The following is a 22,020-nucleotide window of genomic DNA, read 5'->3' as shown; positions in this document are numbered from 1 at the left end:
CAAAAAAACAAGGCAACATCTGTATGGCACACTGGGGGGAAACAGCAACCAAAGGGAGCCCTGGCCAGCCTTGACTCCCACTCAGTAGCCCTAAGGGTTGAAGGCAGTCCTACCCTAGGCTTAGGAAATGGAGTCTCTACTTTGGTCTTGTGCTTCAGACAGCCCTTGTCCCTTTCACCCCACCAGCCCCACCCTTCCCACAGGGTGAGTTATCCAGAGGCCAAGGGGACATATTTACCAAAGCCTCAGCCCTCCTTCAGAATTCATTGCTTTTATTCCCCCAGTCCATCACAGACAAATATGTGGTTCTACTGTTTGTGATTAATACACAACTCACCCTACTTATGACTCACCACATGAGTTTAAAAGCACTCAACCTAGTTTGCACCCAGTTAAGTTCAATCAGGCAAGTCTGCCTTTGGACGTTCTAGCAATGTCAAGTTGCTATAGAAATTTGTAAATGCTTGCACTCAGTTCTTATATGTATCCCACAGCAGACAGTAACAACAGTTTGGTCCCTGGAGGACACTAAGTAGCACTATTCTAGACTCTTCTGTGGGTTGTGGGACCCTAGAATCTAGTCTGAATCACACCAAATCCAAATCCACACCAAGCCTGCTTCCAGGGTCTTCATGGGTCTGTTTTCCTGATCTCTCCTGCAGGTGTACACTGCCCTAGCCCCAGGCTGTTTGCAGGGAGGAGTGGGCAGAGATGAGACATGTGTGCTGTGGTGTTCATACACATGCATCTCAGGCCCCTTTAGGTACAGGATAGAGAACAGGTGGGAATGGGAAGAGACAGCGGCAGGCTGTAACTGGTGGAGGAAGGAAGCCATAAGGATTTGGGGCAAGCCCAGCTGCAGGAATCCATTTATCTGTTCACCTTGAATCCATCACAGCACCCCAATGTGCTGAGGCCTGCCAGTGAGGGAGCTCTGGACCAGATATTTTCCACTGTGACTTTCAATGTTTTGAATTCTGATATGCTATCCCATAGCATTTGGCAGAACAAGTGGGTGACACACGGATAGGTGTCCTGTGGACACTGCCATCTCACTGTGTGGGAACTGCAGTCTTAGCAGCTCTGCCAGTCAACACTCTCCCGCCCTTGATATACAAAAATATACTGTGCTTCTGATGCCTGCCCTATGGCAAATAATTTCTCAACACCCAGGGAAAGCATTTTGTTTGTTTTTCTTTGCGTTTGATTAAAAGCAAGCCCAGGCAAATACCCCAAAGGAAAGAGAAACAAATGACTTTACAATTAAAATAAAAACCTACACAATTAGTCATTAGGCATACAAATAATATAACATCTTTAGTAAATCAAGAAGCATTAATCCAAGCAATGAGATACTTTATTTTACCTCTTAAATTGACAAAGATGAAAACCAGAAAAGAAAATATTCAGTATTTGTCAGGATTTAGGGAATATTGCTGTCTTATATACTCTTGACAGATGGTCAACAGAAGAAAGACTTGTAGAGGTAAATTTGAAAATATATTGCAAAAGACTTAAAAGTGTGTATATCCTTTGAAATCTTGAAAACATCATTTCATAGTCTTCTTATGAAATGATGTTTTCATAAGATGAATGAAAAGTTGATGTCAGTCTCAGTCTTGAGTTTTTTATTTTTCCTCTTCTGAAGCCGTTCTTGATATAATTGATGTTCTGAAACTTCACTAAGGTCTGTCTTAGGTTGGGCTTCTCTTTTTACTTATCTTGCCAAGTATTTGGTAGCCTACTTCAAATTGAGGTTTCACATCTTTCTTTGGTTCTAAGAAGTCTTTATCTATCATTTCTGTGGATATTGCTTCCCCTCAATCTTCTCTAGCCTCTCATCTAAAACTCTTACTAGATCAAGGTTTAATTTACTGGATTTCTATCCTGCATTTCCTAATAACATTCAGCCCTCTGTGCTACCACGGAGGATTCCTTGGCCTGCCCTTTCAGCTCACTAAATTGCTCTTTCTGTCTATCGTGTTGTTCAGCTTCTCTATTGAGGGTTTTTTCTTTCAACATTTAAGATTATTATTTCAAATATCTCTGAACCTTTTTGGGTGACTCTTATCCTCATTTTGTGGTTATATTATCTTCATTTTTCTGAGCAGATTGACTACACTTATTGAAAATTCTTTTCTGAATACCATATTAACTCCATTTCTTTTGGGGATCTCCATTGCAGAGTTAGTTGTCTCTTTTTTATGGTGTTGACCTTCCTCAAATGTTTGCTCATTCTTGTTTTTGTATGATTTTTGTAACTGAAGTTTCCTGCTAGAATGCCATCTGCATCTATTTGAGAGACCCATTTGGAGAGCAAGGATGGGAACTACTATTGGCCTAACTCTTGGCACTATTTTCAAAATAGTGCTCTTCTTAACCAGGGTTTTTGTTTCTCTCAGGTGTCTCCAGCTCCTGAGAGCACTGGCCTTCTCTCTAGTCCCTGCCCCTCACAGACTCCTCTATTGTTGCTGACTGGCCTCAGCAGGTGGAGGAGTAGAAAGCCTGGGCTACCTGGCTGCTCCTTGCCTCCCTGTAACTACAGCAGAGACTCTGTCAGCTTCTGGCATCATACTTGGCATTCCCTGTCATGCTTCCTGGGCCACCTTTTCTCTTTCCAATAAGATTATTTTCATCCTTTATTAATTCCTCAGTGTAGTCCTCTCCCTTTTCATTGAGGCTATTTATTTAAACTTCTTTCTATCATTTCTTGGCATTTGTTGTAAAAGGCACACATACTCAGTCCAACACTTTGAGATGGAGCTATTTAAAAAATTTATGTATTGGCCAAGCATGTTGTCTCATGCCTATAATCTCAGCACTTTAGAAGACCAACGTGGGAGGACTGCTCAAGGCCAGGAGTTCAAGACCAGCCTGGGCAACATAGTGAGACCCTGTCTCTACAAAAAATATACAAAAATTAGCTGGACATGGTGACACATACCTTTAGTCCCAGCTATTTGGAAAGCTGAGGTGAGAGGATCGCTTGAGCCCAGGAGTTTGAGACTGGAGCAAGCGATGATCATGCCACTATACTCCAGCCTAGACAACAGAGCGAGACCCTCTCTCTAACAAAACAAAACAGAACAAAAACCCAACATTTACATAACCTTCAAGCCAGTAATTCCACTTCTAGGAATTTATCCCAAGGAAGTAATTTAAAATAAAGCTTTAACCACAAGGCGTTTCATCACAGTAAGATTTATTACGAAAATGTGGAAACAAATATCCAAGCAGAGGGGATTAGGTAAATAAATGATGACATAGACATGCAAAAAATAATATGACAGAATATTTAATGGTATAGAAAAAAGTCATCAAGGTATCATTAAGTAAAAATTTCAGGTTACAAAATTGTTTTAAAATCTCCCTTTTGTAAAAAGCATACATGTTGTTATAGAAAAGCATAGCTCTGCATGGTGGGATTTCTGCCAACTTTTGTTTTTTTCATTTTGACTATCTTTTTCTCCTTCATTTTGGGATTGTTTGCAACATCTGCCATGTGCAACCTTCTGGTTCCATCCTCTGCTTACCTCCCCCAGGCGTGCTGGAAGATGGACTGTCCTCCAATGGTGTGCCCCGATCTGCAGTCCCAGGTGGAATACCCAATCCAGAGAAGAAGACGAACTGTGAGACCCAGTGCCCAAATCCCCAGAGCCTCAGCTCAGGCCCTCTGACCCAGAAACAGAATGGCCTTCCGACCACAGAGGTAGGGTTACAGCCACAGAATCAACTGGGGACTGGATAATGGGGGCAGGGCTTGCTTCAGGGCAGAGCCACGCAGCAGCTGTGTCCAGGGAGGGACCAGGGATGGCTCACCTTGGCAATAAAAAGTCTCTACCCAACCAATGTAAAAATTGCTGCAAACCCCACCCAAAACCCTGCCTAGAGGGTTTTTGCTTTTTGTTTCCATGTGTATGTTTGCTTAAGTACAACTTTATTCAAGGATCTTGTTTTCTGTGGCCACTGTCACCATGTTGATGGTGAGGACTGTGCTGGTTAGAGGAACCAGTCTTAGGCCAGGCAGCTGGCCAGTCTCAGGGGTTGGCAGGGTGGAGAGTGGGCAGAGGAAGGAAAGAGAAGGCCAGAGTTGTTGGAAACAAGCCTGGCATTTTACTCAGGTCCTCCAACCAGGTGGGCAGTGGAAGGGCCCCCAAGGGTGGCTCTCATAGCAGAATGTGGTGACAGTGTCATCCCCAGACTGTTGGAAGAGGCAGGGCAGTGATGTCCCTGGACGTGGCTGGCATCCTTTCTTTTCTCCAAGAGCTATTTTTGGGAAGCTTCTCTTATGGGTACAGGAGAGGCAGCCCAGAATGAACACTTTCAGTAGGCTGGGCTCAGGCATCTGCAGTCTCTTCCTCTTTCATCCAGTTCCTCCTTCTGACTTCCTTGTCTTCCCTATGCCCCACCCCCTTCAAAATCCACTGCTTACCCTATGCTCCATATCCATTTTCTCCTATCCTTCTGTCAAAATGATACTGAACCAGGCTCATTCTGTCTGTTCACAGCAAACCAATCACTGTAACAATGGGTTTTGCAAAAGAGAAACTTTATTCATGAGGCAGCCAAGTGAGGAGGCAGAAGAACAGATCCCAAATCTGCCTCCACAAAGATAGGGTTTAGGGCTATCTATGGGATAAAGAAGCTGGGTAGTCTAAGGCATGGAGAAAGATGATTGGCAGTGGGGGAAAGTGAGATAATCAATAGTCTGTGCTTGCATAGTAATGGTTCATGGCTCTTCACAGGACTCATGTTGAGAAAATGGCTGTGTTTGCATGATCTTCAGAAAGAGTTTTGGTCTTCTGACTTCAAAAGGTCACCTCTTGGGCATTTCTACAAACCCAGTTGAAGGGTCAATGATCTCAACTGGCTTTAACTGGACAAGAACTAACCCCAAGTTCCTGAAAAACAACTTTAAGCAACTGTTACAGTGGTGATCTATATGTCAGATATGTAGTCTGTAACAAAGCTAGTGGATTGGTTAGCTATGGGACTTTTAGCTATATAGGTTTTAAGATTAACTAGAAGTAAGTGATTAAAAGCAAGCAATGCAGGTTAAGTTTGATAGGCTTAATCAGGTTAGCCCCCAGTTCCAAAAACTTACTGTTCCTGTCCCCTCGGGTCAATGCCACCTGTTTTCTGAGAGTGCAACTCATTATCTAATGATGGAATTCTTGCTCATATCAGTGAGTTTGCCTCTCTATGTTTTGGTCAGAAAACCTGTTGCAAATTCATCTTTAAAGCTCATTAACTAAGGGCCTTTCAGAAATCACTAAGCTCTCAGAATCTCAGGTTCATTATCCACACAATGGAAATAATACCAAAACAAGTGAACAGATGGGCCTGCTCTTATAAACTGGGATATAGATAAGAATGGCAGTTATGATTAATGGGACAGTTAGGCACACAGCGCCATAACCCACTTAAATGAAACACTAATGGGGGCGCTGCAGACACTGGAGAAGGTAATAGGGGGTGTAGATTTCAGGGTTGTGGTGTCCTTCTTAGAGTTCTGTATTGTCTACTTTGCCTATGCATAAGCTGGCCTTCTAGAGACCTAATCATCATTGCCATCTCTCAAGACAGTCTGGACCCTGTGGTGACTGCTCTACCACAGGCCCAGATATTTTTCTTCTAGTCTCCTCCCCACATTTGTGCCCCCACCCTCTGAGCCAGGATGAGCCATGGTCAAGAGGAAGCAGCTTTGCCTGGTGGATGGCATGATCCATGCACTTGTTTCCCCACCTCATTTTCTGCCTGCCTCATTCATCACTTTAAAATTGTGTTTTGCAGTATACAAAGTGCTTTTAAGTGTACTGGCTCCTTAAGTTCCCCTAAGAGCATTGTGAAGTAAGCATTATCCCCATTTTATAGACAAGGAAACTGAGGTTCCTTTGATTGTGTTACATGAATAAGGCCATATAAGTGCTGTGGAAGGATGTTGGTAACTTTAAATTGGAAAAGGTTTCTATTAAGAAGATAGAACATAAGAACTGCAAGTACATTTTAAAAATGAATAGTGTTTTAGTCAGTTGTTGCCTCAATAATGCTGCATAACAAAACACAGCAACATTCAGTTGCCTGAGACAACACCTCCCCCAACCCCCACCACTGCCACCATGGTCAGCTGTAACTTAACTAGGCTCAGCCTGACTTTTCAAGGGCTGGCTCAGTCTGTTCCATATATATTATTCTGGAAACCAGGCCAAGAAAACAGCAGCTTTCTGGGATATATTCTTATGACTATGGCAGAAGCACGAGGGGGCAAAACCAAACTACTTGAACACATTTCATGTCTCTGCTCACATCATACCGACTAATATCCCATTGGCCAAAGCAAGTCAAATGGACAAGCCCAACTTCAAGCAGGGAAACATACTCTGTCCAAAGTGGAGAGAGAGCAAAGAATTAGGGGCAATAATGCAGGCTACCACATGACACATACATACACAAAGAAATGCAACTCATAACTTCAGTGAATTCTTATAAGGTGGCACATCCATGTAACCATCATGCGGATGAAGATATAGAACATTATCACCAGCCCAGAAATCCACAATGTCACCATTCTTCTCACTCCTAGTATTATAGATCAGTTTGGTTTATTTTTTAGACTTTTATAAATAGAATCATACAAGTGTGAGCTTTTTCATGTCTGGCTTCTTTTGCTCAACATTATCCTTGTGAAAATCACCCATGTTGTTCTGAGTTGCAATAATTTTCTCATTTTCATTGTTACGTATATTTCTTTATATGAACACGCTGCAATTTAACCATTTTACTTGATAAACATTTGGGTTGTTTCCAGTTTGGGGCTATTGTGAACAATACAGCTTTTAATGTTTGTGTGCATGTCCTTTGGTGGACAGCACTTCTTTTGGGAATATACTTGGGAGTGGAATTGCTGGGTCATAAGACAGGGGTATATTTGACTTTCATAGACACTGACAAATAGTTTTCCAAAGTGGTTATGCTGCTTTATACTCTAACTAGCAGTGGTTGAATTTCAGTTATGGAACAAAAGAATTAAAAATCAGTAAGTTGTGCTTAGTCTGTCTTCCTTGTGGTAGCAACTACTTATTCATTTATTATTTATTTACTTATTTTTAGACCAGGTCTCACTCTATTACCCAGGCTGGAGTGCAGTGGTTCGGTCACTGCTCTCTGCAGCCTCCAATGCCTGGGCTCAAGTGCAGCCTCTCAACTAACTGGGACCATAGGCACACACCACCATGCCCAGCCAGTTTGTTAATTATTTGCAGAGAGGAGATCTCACTGTGTTGCCCAGGCTGGTCTCAAACTCCTGAGCTCAAGCAATCCTTCTGCCTCAGCCTCCCAAAGTGCTAGGTTTATAGGTGTGAGCCACGGCACCTGGCCAGTAGCAAATATTTATTCATGTGTGGTCTAGGGTATGACATAGGGTGCTAAGCACTTTGTTATATTATCTCTTAATCCTCACAATAACTCTAAAATGTTGACATTGTTATCTCCAATTTACAGATGGGAATTGGTACTCAGATATAGCTAGGGAAAATAGGCCCCATGCCACCCCCCCATACACACACACACACACACACATACATACACACACACATACACACATATATATACACACACGCACACACATACACACGCACACACGCACACACACATCTACACACATATATATACACACACGCACACACATACACACGCACACACGCACACACACATCTACACACATACACATGCACACACACACGCACACACACATACACACATGCACATACAGCATGCACACATGCACGCACACATACATATGCACACACACACACATGCACATACAGCATGCACACATGCACGCACACATACACATGCACACACACACGCACACACACATACACACATGCACATACAGCATGGACACATGCACGCACACACGCATATACACACACGCACACACATGCACACTCACACATGCACACACATGCACACATACACGCACGCACATGCAGCGTGCACACACGCATGCACACACACGCACATACACACATGCACACACACTCTCACATGCGTGCACACACGCACATACATACACGTACATACACATGCACACACATACACTCACACGCACACACACCCACATACGCTCACACATGCACACACATGCACGCGCAGACACGCACATACACATGCACATACACTGCGCACCATGTGCACATGTGCGCGCACACACACATGCACACACATGCACATACACACGCACACACACACACACATACACACGCAGGCACAGACACGCACATACACACACATGTGCACACACATGCTGCAGTGCACACACACGCACACACATGCGCACACACGCACACATGCGCGCACACACACATACACACACGCACATACTCGCACACACACAAATATATGCACACACATGCATACACGTATGTGCACACACACATACACACATACACGCACACTCACACATACACACACGCACACACATACACACTCACACATACATACACACACATGCATACACATACACACACGCACATACACAGACGCATACACACACACACACACAGCCAGACGCATACACACACATACACACACACACACACAGCCAGACGCATACACGCACATACACACACATTTTGGGAGCTCTTGGGGCTTTAAAATGGGGCAGGCAGAGTCAGCCCCCATAGGGCTTCAACAGCAGTGGAAACTATCACAGAGGAGTGATGACCACACACACCTGCGCAACGCAGCACCCCTGGGCAGATGATGCATATCGATGAGCAGCCTGTGCAGCTTTTGTTTTCATAATTAAGTGGACGTGGCTGTGTTGTAACTATTTTCAAAATAAGGTCAGGGAGCTGATAACTTCAGTTTTAAGGGTTTACATTTAAAAGATAATCAGTGGTCTTCACATCCTGAGACCTCACCAGTCACTGGCCATTCTGAGTCCCTCAAAGGCCAAGGCAAAGGTTTTCTGTCTAAGATGTTAGTTTAGAAGCTAAATTTAGCTGTGATTGATGCTTCTGTCAGCAATGCTATCTCATACCAACACTCAGGCAGGCTCTCAACTGCCTACTATCTGCCCAAAGAAAATACTTTTCTTCCTATTCCCTCCTGGGCCTTTGATATACTGTTTTTTCCTAGTGTGTCTCTTAGACTCTGGGCCAAAGCTTTGTGCATTTTCAGTATCTGGCTCAGTCAGTATCCACTTGCCCCTTCCAGTCTTCCATCACACCCCTATATGAGCTATTAGCATTTCACAGCGCTCCCCTTAGGCGCCATCAGGCCACCTGGTTGGTGGTTCTTTGGAAATTTTTTTTAAAGCTTTCCTTCTCCAGAAGACCCCTTTCATGAAGCATGTGTCCTCATCCCCAGGCCTACTGCAGTGCTGCCATTCAGATTTACAAAACAAATTTGTATGTGAAAGGCAATCCTTGCTAGGCCTGGAAAATTTTTCATCACTTCCTATAACTACTCTTAGGATTCATTCATCAAATATTCATTGAGTGCTGTCTAGGTGCCAGGCACTGTTCTAGTGCCAAGGATCCAGGGGTAGAAAAGACAGACACAGCTTTTGCTCTGAAGCAGCTGCTAGTTTTAATGGAGGTGGGTTGGGAGCCAAATAATATAGAATAAATAAAGCATTTATAGACTCTGAATGGTGCTATGAAGGAATTAGAAGGTCACTAGTCAGGGGTAGCAGCTACTCTGTTTAACGCAGATGACACCTCACGTTTAAGCTGCTTTCCGAAGGGTGATGGGGCAACTAATGCTGCTCATGGCTGTCAGCAACTGCACCTTGTGTTTGGAGCCCTTCTCCACTTCCTGTCCCATCAAACAAACCATATCTTCCTTTTTGTCAATTCCCTCCAGTCCCCCCGCCGCCTTATGCCTGGTGTTAATAGGTGTTAACTGGCAAGAAGATTGTGGCAAAAATGATCTTTCACAAATTGGAACTGACTGTCTTGGTGGGGAACTCTTTCTCTTTCTCTGTTGCACCTTGATTTCCCCAGTCATTTGGAGACTTACTGACTCCACAGTGTCTGATAAATCACTGGCTTGGTCTCCTTCATCCAGCTCCCTACCTGAGCTCAACAAACAACATGAGAGGCAGCGCTGTAGTTGCTTGTCTTCTCCCGCTAATTAGTTGTTCAGGAACTTTCAGCTGCCTCCAAACATTTACTCTCTAACCTGAATGTGCCATTTCCTTGGGCTTAGGACTCTTGTCCCCCACCTCCCCCCATCCCGCCCACCCCGCTTAAAATACCTCCTCAAGTATTCAGCTACAGTAGAAATGTATATGTGACCATAGCTCAAGTGGAAAAGGCTCTGACATGTGGCTGGCCTTCCAGGGAACTCTCCTGTCTTTAGAAGCTACATATTTTCAAGTTGCTTTATTATTATTGGCAAAGTGACTGGACCGTGCTGAAGGAATTAGCAGGGGGACTGATTCTCAGTTAAGGAGTTTTCTCCTCTTCCTCCTCCTGCCCCATCCCCCAGTGTCTGGTCAACATCATTGGCAAGGCCTGGCCCAGTCTAGGAGCGACAGGTGAAGGTCCACAGAGCTAGGAGACCTGGTCAAGAAAGGAGATTAGGACCAGCCCAGGATTTCTCCTGGATAAGGAAGGTTTGGAAAGTAAATATGAGTCTCTCCTAGAAAAACAAAAACAGGACATTATAAGGAGGGAGAGAATAACAGAAACCTGTGGGAAAACCAAAGGGAGGGAAAGCTATTAGAAGGGCACTTTGGTGTCCTCTCTAGTGCAAGCCTGGGGAAAAAGGAAGGAATTTAGCAATACAGAGATGTGCACCTACCTACTGGCTGCTACCTCTTGTAGAGATTTGCAAGACTCAGTGTTCGTCTAAGGGTCTGCAGTCAAACCAGTTCAACTAGAAGGCTCTCAGGGCAGAGACTGCCTTATTTTTCTTTATATTCTTCCCTTGACTCCTGAGCCTACTTCAGGGTTATGAACCTAACAGGTACTCGCTACCTACGTGTTGATTAAATGAGACAGCCTAGTCATCACTCAGATTAGAAAAGGTTCCCATAGCCTCAACCCCACCCATCCCGGCTCTGCATCACCATCCTGTGATGACTGTTCTGTGGGTGCCCAGTTGCTTTTCTAAAGCAGGTTCTGCTGCCTTCCTAATGTCTGTTCTTCTATCTGAGGTTCAAGTTGAAAAGCAACAACTCCTTTTGGCACTTGATACAAACTCCCAGGGTGAGTAAGTCTAAGTGTAGATGGGGAAGGGGGCTGTGGTCTGCATAGAATGTGCTCCAGGTTTGGAGGATTCTTGAGAGTTTTACCTGCAGCATGGTCTGACCCCTGCCTTCCGAGGCTAACAGCTGGCCCTTGGTGGAGTTGCTAAGATCAAATATCCCCTGACTGACCTTGCATTAATGCCGCACAAATTCACAAAGCAGCAGCAAATAAATTCACAGAATTTGAGAACAACTAGGGTGTGTTATTGTGTATCTTCCTTTCATGAGACCTGTCTGAAAAGAAGTCAAACATCTGGAGTTGCAGCTGTCAAACTCTAGTCTTTAATCTTTTGGGAAGGAAGAGAGGATAAAACTAATATTTCGAAGTGCCTGCAATGTGCCAGACACACTATGACATCATTTTTAACCCTTACAGCTCTAAAAGATAAGCAGCATCATTTCCTACCTGGGAAAACAGAGGCTCAGAAACTAGATATCTGGTCAACATGGCCCAAGGAGTCATGATTTGACTGTGTTCAAATTCAAACCCAGATCTGTCTCCGTCCAAGCCCCATGTTCTTCCTTTCCATTATCTGAAACTTAGTGGTGGAGAATTTAGAGTGAGCCTTGGCAGAGTTGTGAGAGGTGGGATATGAAACCTGGGGTCACCATCTTTAGTTTGACTCATCACCAATATTGACATTGGCGTTGAGTTAAGTGTATTTGCCTGAGTGGTTTCAGCTGCCTCATTGGGAAAGCGAATACAGTAACATTCCCACCTGTCTCTCAGGAATGGTGCAAGGAATGATTAATCAGGGATGTAATTGAAGTCTTGTAGGAAAGTTCTGGGACACTGAGGCAGGGCAATGCACACAGTTTCTGTTCCCAGGGATTTTCCTTTTCTTTTCTTTCTGAAGATTTATCTTCACATATGTGTTCATGGTCAAGTTGTTTATTGAGTGTCTATTATGCGACAGACACTAAATTAGAGTCTGGCAATACTATAATGAACAAAATAGACTAGGTTCCTACTGTCTTGAAGTTTACAATATGAGAAGAAAGTAAAAAATAAGTTAAAAAATAAATGCAAAATTTAAACTCTGGTTAAAGGCCAGGAAGGAAGTAAAGAATATAGGGAAAGAGAATAATAGAGCCCTATGCTTGTATATGCCTAGAAAATCCCTGCAACATTCTGTAAGAAATTATTAGTCATAATTATCTCTAGGGAAGGCACTAGAAGCCCTTCTTTACTCGTTGAATTTCTTTTTGCCATAATTATGTCTTCCTTTTATAATTAAAAATACTACTTATACAGAAAAATTGGTGTCTCACACATCATAATCTCAGAAGCCATGCTTTTCTTTGTTGTCTGTGAAGAACTATGAAAAGGTTTGTATAATCCCATATTAGGTACAGATATATTTGTGGAGTTCAAGCAAAGCTGAGAACATCTCTATTTCCATCTGTGGGGAAAGTGAGAAAAGGCTGAACAAAGGTAGCTGCAGTCTTGAATCCAGGTCTCCAGGAGCAGCCAAGCTGTCCCAGCCTCCACAGGAAACAGGCTAATTATTGACACCTGAACCCCAAGATAAACAAGTCCGTCTGGGTCAGAGACTGGCAAGAGGTTATTACGGCCAATCTGGTTACCCTTGAGAAATGGCAGACTACTTTTAATTAAAGAGGCAGTATCAAGAAGACTAAAATCTATGATTCATGGGTACTAAAGCTGCAGAAATTAAAATGAGGTAAGGAAAGAGTTGAAAAGCTGTAAAACTGGGTGAGAAACCAGAGGTGGCCCATTAACAAGAGTCAATGGTGATAAAACTCACAAAACAAGAATGTTAGAAGTAGAGGAAGGATTGGCACGGCTGCATGAGAAAAAGGTGCCAATTAGGCTCCTCTTATTATGGAATTGGGGGCCATACTTTTTTTTTAAGCCAGTAATTGCAATAGAAACACATTTTCTTTTCCTGTCATTAAAAAGGGACGGGGGCGTGATATTAAATAAAAAGGTTTGGCTGGCTGAAAACTACATCAGAGGGAAAAATATGTTGTATAAAGCATCACAGGCACTAAGGGGCAAAATGGTGTGATTGTTTCTTGTATTTATGTTGCTCTTCTCGGCGGAGGGCAAAACAACTCACTTCTCCAAACTTCTAGATAAAATATCTGGCATTATAGTTCTTTTTCTCATCTTCTTTCTGTCTTGTTTGGGCTTGAAATCTAAGGTTTTTGGGTTGTAACTAGATTGTGTTGATGAAAACAGTCAAACTCTGTAAAATATTTGAAGAGATTTATTCTGAACCAAATATGAGTGACCATGGCCCATGACACAGCCCTCAGGAGATCCTGAGAATATGTGCACAAGGTGGTTGGGGCACAGCTTGGTTTTGTATATTTTAGGGAGGCATGAGACATCAATCAAATATGTTTAAGAAATACATTGGTTTGGTTTAAAAAGGCGGGACAACTCAAAGCAGAGTGGGCGGGCGGGGGTTGGGGGCTTCCAGACTATAGGTAAATTTAAACATTTTCTGGTCGACGGTTGAGTTTGTCTAAAGACCTGGGATCCATAGAAAGGAATGTTTAGGTTAAGAAAAAGGATTGTGGAGACCAAGTTTTATTGTGTAGAGGAAGCTCTTAGATGGCAGACTTTAGAGAGAGCAGGTTGTAAATTTTTTACAGACTTAAAGGGGTGGCTGGCTCTTAGATGATTACCTCCTGGATCTGGGAAGGAAGGAAGGAAAACAAAGGGGAAAAAGGATTCTCTATAGAATGTGGATTTTCCACAAGAGACTCTGTGGGGCGATTTCAAGATATGGCAAGGAAATATATTTTGGGGTAAAAACATTTTGATTTTCTTCCTTGTTATGCCAGAGTCAGATTGGAAAGTAAGTCACGATATACAGGGTTAAATAAAACCCATCTGACGAGAATTTATGGTTTGTAGGGCATGACTCTCCAGACCCCTTAGGAATTTGGGCAAGATTTAAAAAAATCAGAGCTTAGTCCTCACTATTCTTTTTTTTGTTTTTGTTTTTTGAGACGGAGTGTCGCTCTGTCACCCAGGCTGGAGTGCAGTGGCTGGATCTTGGCTCACTGCAAGCACCGCCTCCCGGGTTTACACCATTCTCCTGCCTCAGCCTCCCCAGTAGCTGGGACTACAGGCACCTGCCACCTTGCCCGGCTATTTTTTTGTATTTTTTTAGTAGAGACGGGGTTTCACCACGTTAGCCAGGATGGTCTCGATCTCCTGACCTCGTGATCCGCCCATCTCGGCTTCCCAAAGTGCTGGGATTACAGGCTTAAGCCACCGTGCCCGGCCAGTCCTCACTATTCTTAGAAAGAATGCTTTAAAGGACAGGAGGAGTTACAGACAAATAACAAGAAATGCTTAGTTTCAAGGTTGTGTGATTTTATCAGTTCTCTGCTTTTGGGGAAAAATAAGCCCATAAAAGTCTTTGCTAGCCCTGGTGCCAGTTCAGGCTCAGAAAACCTGAGTGTAAGACTAAACCCTAAACAGTATTGCCTACTGGTTGTTAAAGCAAGGGTACACTGACAAGTGTAGTGCATTTATTCATTCATTCATTCATTCACTTATTCGAACAAAGTTAAACTGAGAGCTTACGATATCTCAGAACTGTGCTAGGCACTAGGAACACACAGAGGAAAGCAGTGACATCCTATCTCATGAAATCAATAGATAAGACTAAAATTATGTAGAGTCAAAATTATCCTTAAATGTTTCTCAAATCACCCATAAAGTGTTATCTTTGATTAGGTTCCCTAGAAGCAGAACCTGAGATAAGGATGCAAGTAATTGAAAAAGTACTCTCAGGTGAAACCTGCATGGTAGTGGAGGAAGCAGGGCAGGGCAGAGGATCAGATTCAGCAAATGTGTGAGTTCAGTCAGCTGAACAGCTATAGTCTAGCCTCAGCCTGACTACAAGGAGCCGTGGGGCACACAAAGCACCATGGATTTGTACCCCCAGAAGACAAAAAGGGCAGCCTTTTGTATCCTAACAATCAGGCATGGGATAGGGCCCTCTCCAGGACATGGGCCTGTTTGGCATTCCTGGAGGAGGTGGCTCCAATCGGATGTGGGCAGTTCTCAAAAGAAGAGTGTGCTGTGAGCAGTTAGCAGCCAACAGTCACAGCAGCTGGGAAGGATGCTCTGGCAGAGTAAAGGAAATCTGGAGAGGAGTGTCGCCATCAGCTACACAAGAACACAGGATTTATGTGACATGTTAGAAACATACATATCATTTGTTAATAAATACAACAGAACAATAGATTTTTCTCCATCAGTGCAATAGTTCACCATTTATTTGGATGCACTACAGAGGAAGTAGTTTGCTTGTGTTCAGGGGCCATGTTGTATGAAAAATGCGCATCTCTCAACACCCAGCACAAGGAGATGCTCATGCCTGGAGGGGTGTTCCCACAGGATCTGAGGCAGACTATGTTTCCAGGAGGCAGACCCAGATGTCATTACACAGGATGTCAGGAAGTGTCCTTGAGGCCAACACCTGTGGAAAGGGGCGACGGAAGCAGGAGTGAGTTAAGGGAGAAGTCCAGCCACCCCTGCCCGGTGCAGCTAAATGGCTTGTGGGAGCTGACCTGTTTAGGGCCCAAATGGTCAGACCTTCATACCCTTCCATTTACCTGCACATTGGGCCAACTTGGGAAGGGCATGAACTTGAGTGAGGTGGCTCTCTGCAGATGATGCTGTCCCCTAAAGGGACGACTGGCGGCTACTCGCTGACTGTTCTCCCTGCAGCGAGGCAGCAGGTCCTTTCTGGAATGGGGCTGGGCAGCAAATAACTGTGTCCATCCACTAGTGGAGGCAACTCACAGGCTCACTCGTGTTCACCCCCAGCACACAACCACAAGAATAGGCACAAGACTGCCCCTCACCAAAGCTGTTTTCTCATTGAGGGGGATGGAAAGTCAGGAACTAGACATACATACTTAAAGAACCTACAATTTAATTAATGCTTTAATGTTTAATATTAATTCAGAACTTTTGTCATTGGTTTATCCTTAGTTAGAAGTGGATGGTCTATCCTACTTTTTAATGTTATTTTTTTCCCATTTTCATTTAGTGACAGGCATTGTACTAAGAACCTTACATGCATTACCTTATTTAATCCATACAAAAATCTTATGAGAGAGATAATATTATTATTCTCCATTTTATAGACAAGGGTTAGAGAGGTTAGAAAAAACTTCCCCATAGTGAAATCATATAGCCAGTATTTGAACCAAAGTCTCTCTGACTCCAGAGCTCAAACTCTTAACTACTCTACTAAAGCCAACTATGAAAACTTTCACAATACCCTTTGATGGACCGTAGCTCATTCACTCATTCACTCAGCAATGGTTCTTTTTTTTTTTTTTTTTTTTTTTTGAGACAGAATCTTGCTCTGTTGCCCAGTCTGGAGTGCAGTGGTGCAATCTCGGCTCACTGCAAGCTCCACCTTCTGGGTTCATGTAATTCTTCTGTCTCAGCCTCCCGAGTAGCTGGGACTACAGGCACCCGCCACCATGCCCGGTTAATTTTTGTATTTTTAGTAGAGACAGGGTTTCACCATACTAGTTAGGATGGTCTCGATCTCCTGACCTCGTGATCCACCTGCCTCAGCCTCCCAAAGTGCTGAGATTACAGGTGTGAGCCACCACGCCTGGCCACTCAACAATGTTTTAATGAACATGCCCTATTCCAGGCTGTGTTGGCATTAAAGATTCAACAAAGAAACCTCTGATAGGAAGCATATGTGCATGCATTCTTGTGGGTCATCCTTCTTGACTCTGTGTGTGTGTGTGTGTGTGTGTGTGTGTGTGTGTACTTGTGATAATCCCAAGAGATTAATGCAAACTGTGAGGACCTTCGCATATTTCTGTGAAAGGAAAATTAAAATCTCAGGACTCCAAACTCACTATGCCAAAGGGAAAAGTTAAGCTTAGCCGTTAAGTCACCCAAAACTGCTTTCCATTTTGTTTCTAAATAGATAACTGCAAAGACAGAAGGCCACATACCTTTCTGGGGGACTCCCTCACAATTTCTCACAAAGAAATTCCTTGTGGGCCCTAAGATCTTTACCCTAAAACAGATTCCTGTTGGATTTCACCCCATGTAAATTAACAGCTTATCTTCGCAGGTGTGGGACAAAGACAGGACTAGGAGTCATCCTTCTGCTCACTTGAGACAAATGCACATTTTACTCATTAACTATTCTATGTTTCTTTTATCTTATGTAAAAATGCAAGTTCATTGAGCATGAGATGAATGCATATTTGACTGTTTCTCTATTCCCTCCTCTCACATATAAAATGTAGATTCAGTGAATGCTCATCAAAGCCTCAAAAGAATGTAACTGTTTGCCCCTTTTCTCTACCCTCTCTTTTCCTTTCCTCTTTCCCCTACTGCCCACTCTTTCCCCCTTAAATATTGAAGTCCTCAAACCCTCTTTGGGAGTTTTCACACAGATCACAAATATTCCTGTGATTTGTGTTCCTTTTTCCCAGGCACACTCTCAACTGGGGCAAAATAAACCTCTAAATTGATTGAGACTTGCCTCAGTCATTTACTTTGGTTTACATTTCCTAGTAACTCAATTCACTGTTTTCAACTTAACAGGCTAAAAGAGATGCTAAGAGAATGTCTGCAAAAGAAGTCACCATTAATGTAACAGACAGCATCCAACAGATGGACAGAAGTCGAAGAATCACAAAGAACTGTGTCAACTAGCAGAGAGTCCAAGCAGAAGGGTAGATGGACTTCTTCTGTGTCCTTCAAGGCACTGGATACCATCAAAGAACCTTGAAGAAGTGGCTGCCCCTTGCTGGACGTGAATGCTACTGAGTCCCTGGCAAGACTGTCTTACCTGGCAGCAAACTGCTGCCTGGTTTTGTTGGGACCCTTCTGAGCCTTCTACTTAACATGTAAATGTATTGGCATAGTGCTTACATATGTTAATAAACTGCAAATATGCAGTTCAGTTTGTCTCTTTGCAACTCCTGTAATAGGGTCTGGTGTAAAAGTAGTGAGTTAAAGCTACAGGTCAGTTTATGAAACAGAAAAGTAGGAATGCATTTCCTGGGTGAAAGAGTCATACCTTAGTACTAAACTCTCCTGCCCATTATAGTGTGTTCTGTTTCAGGCAAGCTTATTCTTTCCTTCTTTCATTTTAAATATTATCATTACAAATCTTACCAGGGTCACTTAAAAGCTGGCTTCCATCCAACTCTAAACCCACATATTGAAAAAAATCAAGGCAGAGAAAAATTCCTTGTTATCCTTGTTTCCTTAGCTTGGTATGAGACAGATCGGATCCAGTTTCCCATGGATCAACCCACTGCCCATAGCACGTCTTTGGGAGGTGTCTGTGAAGCAGTCATATCTGCTCCTCATCTGCCTGGAAAGTCCTCCTATTCTGATGTCCACATTGGCCTCCAGTCCTTAATGTCACCATGCTTGTGGCCAATGCATCCAAATAAGGATACCCCTCAGGGCTCAGCCAGACATTGCAATTTTGCATAGCTTTCCAGTTCCCTTTGCTTGTCTTCTTAACTGTCTTCTCTCTCTATTGGGGTCATTTGCAATTGTTAATCAAAGATTGAACACTACGTAGGAGAAGGAGATGATCCAGAGACATGTGGCAGCATGCATGGCTTCACCTTGGTCTCTCTGTTCACCACCCCAGGACTGTCATTTTGGCATCTGCAAAGGAATCACTTTAGAAAGCCAGCACCTGGTTGATGTGTATTCACACTGACATTAAATTGATGTGCACTGCATTAGAAATGAGGTAACTGACACAGAAAAAGGATGTTTTGATAGGAATAATTTTCTAGTATGTCTTGAAACATGTTCATCTGGATGTATTTTCCTCCAAACTAATGTAGCAGGATTTTTCAAGGATTGTCAACATGCCTGGGATTGGGAAAGATAGGACTAAAGTTGTACCGAACTATACTAATAAATTCCATGTTTAGCAGAAATAGGCAGCCTAATGATGTTATGTTTATATAACATAGTCCAGAGAACTGACATGCAGGTCAAAAGTCAGATACACAACCTCCTCATCTGCTAACTCTGTTATTCTTCAAACAGAAGTGGGTAGTGTCATTTTTCCTTCCTTCCGTCCATTGGCAGATTGCATATTTATTCACTAAACATTAAATGTCCATCCTGTGCCAGGTACTATGCAGATGTTGAGGGATTTGGAGTCTGGTTAGTCATTACTGTCTATCCTGAATCTAACAGTGACTTCATAACTAGGAGACTGAATTAGACCCTTAAGGTATAGTGTGTGTTGCAAATCACTCAGCAATGGAATCTTTTATATTCAGGGTAGGTTTGTGTCTTAAACTAGGTGTTCTAATCACTGTACAAGACTTTACCATACACAAAACTATAGTTTTTCTAAAACTTTATCATTTTGTGATTCTTTGAGAAAGGGCTTTTAGGAATTTTACGTTCTAAAAAATGTTCTTAATAATAATAAAATAAAAGCAAAACCTGTGACTCATATGTCCCCACTGACATTACTCAGCAGGAGCCCCCAGCTGCCAAAGGTTGGCAGTGATCCTGTGAGTTCAAGGGCTCTTTCTCCCTGGGGATGTGCTTTGTGGCTTCTCTTTACAGCTTTGTTTCTGCATCAGTTCACTGCTGCATGTTGTTTGGAATTTATCACCATAAGAAAGTGTCTCTGTTTTATATAGAAACACTTTCTCACTTCCAGGGGAGAAGGAAATGCAGGGCATATGATCTGGCCCTCCCCAGAACAATCTGGATTTCACGGAGACAGCAACCAGAAGTTAAACCATGTGACTAAAAATGCATCTGGCTACTTTTTCATGTGTGTATGAGACAGAAACTAATCCTTACTATCCTTTTAGGATAACACTTTTCATGGCAAAGTTTGTGTCAATAAAGTCATTACTTTTAAACATATTTGGGCAGTTACAGAGAATCTTTACCGGAACCTTAAATTTGTATGCAGAGCTATTTAGACTTTTTTTTTTTTTTTTTAAACGAAGACCTTTTACATAAGTGATCCCTGTGAATCCTCCAAAAAGCCTTGTGAAGTAGGTAAGGAGAATGCTGTTAGCACCAATTTACACTTATAGAAATATTTATAGTCTAGTCAACTAGTAAGTTTTGGTGAAGAGATTCAAGTGGGGGAAGACAGTCTGCAAATTCAGTTATTTTCCTACCACCACATGGTGCCACCATGTCTAGAAGGTCTGGTGTAACAGGGAAATGAGGCCATTTAGAGGGGAATTGTCATGGAGCCTCGGGCTGGGCTGAGCCCAAGTCTAAGAGGACAATTTGGGTGATTGGAGGGGGCTAGAGAGAGAGGATTGAAGAGGGCTGGTAGTGAAGGCAGTGATTGGAAAGGGCCAGTGAGTTCTCAGGGAGTTTGAGTCTGGTCCAGGCTCACTTATCCCTCCAGAGAGGGTGACCTTGACCTGGTGTGAGAGGTCAGAATACTGAGAGGGACTTTATAGTTCAGAGAAGACAGAAATTGCACTCCTTGGAATAACTGCTTAGACCTAAAGGTAAGGGAAGCCAGGGACTGGCCATGCTGCTGCCAATGCCCTGAGCACAGCTTGGATGTACAGGTAACAGACAGTAGCCCCTCAGACTTTATTCACAGTCTTTCCACCTTCACAGTGCTTTCCACAACCCACCCCCACCTCCTAGGGTACCTGAACACACTCCCGTTTGCACTGCCTGAGTCCTGCTAACCTGCATCTGTTTTTGATCCTCACCAGCCAGATTTGCAGGCTGCCCCATGTGACACTGAAATGCCTCCCATTCATGTTTGCTGCTCTAAGCAGGGTTTACAACACTGGCAGCTCCTCTGCTGAAATCAGGTAACAGAGCTGCTGTGTTTAGCTGTCATGGTGTCAGAACTTAGGAATTTCACATAAATAGCCAGCTCTGGCAGAGACTCCTACTTTAGAACTCCAGTATCCATCCTTCCCTTCTTCCTTAGTTGAGCACATGTCCACTTAGAACAAACATTACACTTTTCAGCCTCCCTTGCAGCTAGAAGTTGCTGCACAATTAAGTTCTAGACAATGAAATGAAATAAAAACGAGGGATAGAAGTTTCCAAGAAGTCAGACTCGCTCTTTCTCCTTTTGCTTCCTGGTGTGCAGAATGAGGTGGTAATGGCTGGAGCTACCTCAGTCCATTGGACCATAAAGTAACTTCAAGAATGAAAACTGTGCCAAGATGAGCAACAAGTTAGAAGGAGCATGAGTCCCTAATTCCTTTGAGCTTCATGAGTCTTTGACTATATACCTCAAACCTCTTTTTGTGGGGAAGAAATACACTTTACTTCATTTAAGTTGCTGTTTCAAATGATTACTCACAGCTAAAACTAATTCCTTTTCTTTTCAAGTCTGAGAAATTGAACAAAACTATTCTAATTTGTATGCATATACTTCCATCTTTCAAAAAATTGGAAGATCGCTCACCCTTGGGCCCTTGGCTGCTTGGCCACACCTGGCTGGAGTTGATGAGTCTGCATTGGCTATAGCTGGGGGGTCTCGGATTGTGATGGTCCCTACCACTCATTGTGGCTTACACATGGTAACCTCCCCATTTCTGTTACCTGCCAGAACCCAGAGACGTTTGAGCTTGTAACTCCTGCTCCACTTTATGTTCCCAAGCATGTTGTCTTTACACTCTTTTCAGGAGTCATTAGGACACACAAGGTCATATTCTCCTGTTTCACCAGTCTGGGAAGTGGCCAATCTCAGGAGAATTTTCTGAGCAAATTATGAATATTACCTAATATT

General features: G+C 43.1%; 1 long non-coding RNA gene across 1 annotated transcript; it reads left to right on the top strand.

Moving 5' to 3' along the window:
- The first annotated feature begins 3,535 nt into the window (after positions 1-3,535).
- Positions 3,536-20,162, top strand: LOC105504023. The gene is made up of 2 exons (XR_001000558.1): positions 3,536-3,709; positions 17,844-20,162. It is a non-coding gene; the product is annotated as an uncharacterized LOC105504023 (long non-coding RNA).
- The last annotated feature ends 1,858 nt before the right edge of the window (positions 20,163-22,020 follow it).

The sequence above is a fragment of the Colobus angolensis genome, unplaced genomic scaffold, assembly GCF_000951035.1.
Source record: "Colobus angolensis palliatus isolate OR3802 unplaced genomic scaffold, Cang.pa_1.0 Scaffold121, whole genome shotgun sequence".
NCBI lineage: Eukaryota > Metazoa > Chordata > Mammalia > Primates > Cercopithecidae > Colobus > Colobus angolensis.
Note: the sequence above shows the minus strand (reverse complement) of the source record. Positions and strands in the feature narration are given on the sequence as shown.